Genomic DNA, 2,808 nt, shown 5'->3' with positions numbered 1-2,808 from the left:
GGGTAATAACTCTCATTTTATATCTTTATTGAATAAATGTGTATCTTTTTCTTATCTCACATGGATATCTACTTCCATTTTATATATTTTATATATTTCATGATTAATCATATAAGGTTTTCCTCGACGTTATATTAGACAATAAAGTTGGCCTTAGCTTTTGAGTCTGCAATGTTAAGTAGATAAAAGATAAAACTTCCTGAATTAGAAATCAATATTTTGCTGTAAGGTGAATAGAGTCTTGTAGAAATGAATGTCCTGCCTGGAGATTAAAGTTCATATACCGTAGTATCCTGTCTACGCTGTGAAATTACTTTTAGCGTGCGGTCTACCTTTTCTTACCCTTTTACACTTTAGCGTGCGATCTACATCCACAATAAGAACTTTATACTATAGGATGGTAAAAACAAATTGAACAATGTCAAATAATGATTTATTGATGACTTACACCTAAATCTTAAGGCTACACACTTCGTGCATCATTTAAGAATTCCACAAACAAATCTGCTGCATCTTTTCTCAAAACTTTCCAGCAAAAGTTATCAAGGTGTGACCGGAAAAGCTCATTACCAACGCCTTTCATTTTCTTTAAAATAATTGTTTTGGAATCCAACCATGATCTCTCAATAGCTTGAGTATGTGCTCCTGTCTCTGGATCCACATAATGTTCTTGATGATTCACTGTAAAATGGTGGTAACCCATGGCATTTAGATTAGAATATGCAGGCCATTCATCTGAGTGAATTACTGAATCTTTTTCACATTCCCGCTCAATGATTGGTAATAGTGTTTCTGTCACGCCATTGCACATAGAAGCATCGACAGTCAGAGCCTTGTTTCAGATCAAATACCCAAGGACCATCAATTCTATGTCCATGATTCCTGTTGTATCCAGAAGATAGTTACTTGTAAAAATGCAACTGCTGTTTCCTCTGTAAAAATTATACGTCTGTAGAAATCCTTTAACAGCATTGTAATGGTTAAAATTAACTCAGGTTAAGAGCGTAAGAAAAGGTAGACCGCACGCTAAAAGCAATTTCATAGCGTAGACAGGAAACTGCGGTAGACCGCATGCTAAAATGACACCTCATAATGTTGTAGTTCAATACCTTACCTATTTGACCATCACATTTATTATAGTTCGTTTTATTTTCCAAATCTCAGTCGAGACAGTCATATAGGTAACCAAAACATTACACATTATAAGTAACTATGTATTTCTAATTTCAAACGAAATAATCTAAATTAAACTCTCCCTAACAAAGAAATCTGCTTGAACCATCTAACTCCTCTTATTTTCCACGGCATAAAATTTATTTGATGTTTCAAATATTTGTATTAACTGTAAACAAATGAAAGGTGACAGAAGACGTAAATTAACTAAAAATTTTGGGATTTAAATAAACAAAAATCTTTGAAGAAAATCTATAAAATTCCTCATCTTATTGTTTTCTTATTCTTTCCTGTTGAGAGTTACAGCCCAAATCAATGACTGGTACAAAGTCGCAGCCAGACATAGAGTGGTGTGGTGGTGAAACAATAAGGTTAACAGAACCTTAAATGCGGCAGACTGCCTTGGAAAGACTGGAAGAATGAGGGTAGCAGAGAATTATATCAGGTAGCTAGAAAGGAAATTATACATGTTTAATTAACAAGGAAAGAAGTAGAAAGGAAGTTAGCCAATGTTTTACAGCGTGAGGTATAACGGGTTGCAAGACAACATGTTTAATTAGCAAAGAAAGAAGCAGAAAAGAGGTTAGCCAATATTTTACAGCGTGTGGTAGACCGGGTTGCAAGACAACATATCACAAACAGTAGAGATGTTGTGGGTGAGAAGTATAAGTATATTCAGAGGGATAATGGCACACTTGCACTTGGTGATTCTAATAAAAAGAAAAAAGGTGCATGGAAGAGCTTCAATGAAATTTTGTTGAATGTGGAGAATACATGGAAAAAAAAGGAATCTTACCAACGCAAACCCAACAAACCTTTGAAGACGGTGCTTCAGCATAACGCAGTCCAATGACTGAAACGGATAAAAGATCAAAGATGAAAGATAAAACGATATGTGGTGATATCAAATGACAGAAAAGAAGATATCTAAGCGAAGTGAACCAGTTCAACAGTTTGTGTGAGATATTGTGCCTGTAATCATCGTTATGTAGATTCTAGCAGCTACTTAGCTTAAGCTATGTCATGACCACTGACGTCGTCATCACCGTGGTGACATCCCGTAAACGTGGGGTAGACAGTTCCTTGCGGCCGTCAGCAGTCTTTGATAGGGTCCTATTTCTGGTGTTGTTAATTTTACATGTGAAAACGATTCCTAGACTGTGACTTGGTGTTTGAAACTCTACCAAATATTCCTCCTATATTTGTTTTGTTGTATCTCAGGTGGGTCATGATGCCAATAATAAACACGACCCTCCCGAGATACAACAAAAAATACTTCAACATACGAGTTCACATGAAGAATTTTGCAAGCCAGATACATGCACACACACACACACACACATATTGCCTGATATCCCAGACCTTTGTCAGCTTTTTCGTTAGACTCAGTTCTAAAATCAACCTTTACAACTTCGACGAATATTTGTCCTCATCTTGTTTGTTGTTAACACAACGTTTCGGCTGATATATCCTCCAGCCTTCATCAGGTGTCTTGGGGGAAATTTCGAACCTGGGTTCTCATTCCTTAGGTATTTTTCGATGTTGTTGTTGTTGTTGTTGTTGTTGTTGTTGTTGTTGTTGTTGTTGTTGTTGTTGTTATTATTATTATTATTATTATTATTATTATTATTGTTG

The sequence above is a fragment of the Octopus bimaculoides genome, chromosome 15, assembly GCF_001194135.2.
Source record: "Octopus bimaculoides isolate UCB-OBI-ISO-001 chromosome 15, ASM119413v2, whole genome shotgun sequence".
NCBI lineage: Eukaryota > Metazoa > Mollusca > Cephalopoda > Octopoda > Octopodidae > Octopus > Octopus bimaculoides.
This window is presented reverse-complemented; position numbering follows the sequence as displayed.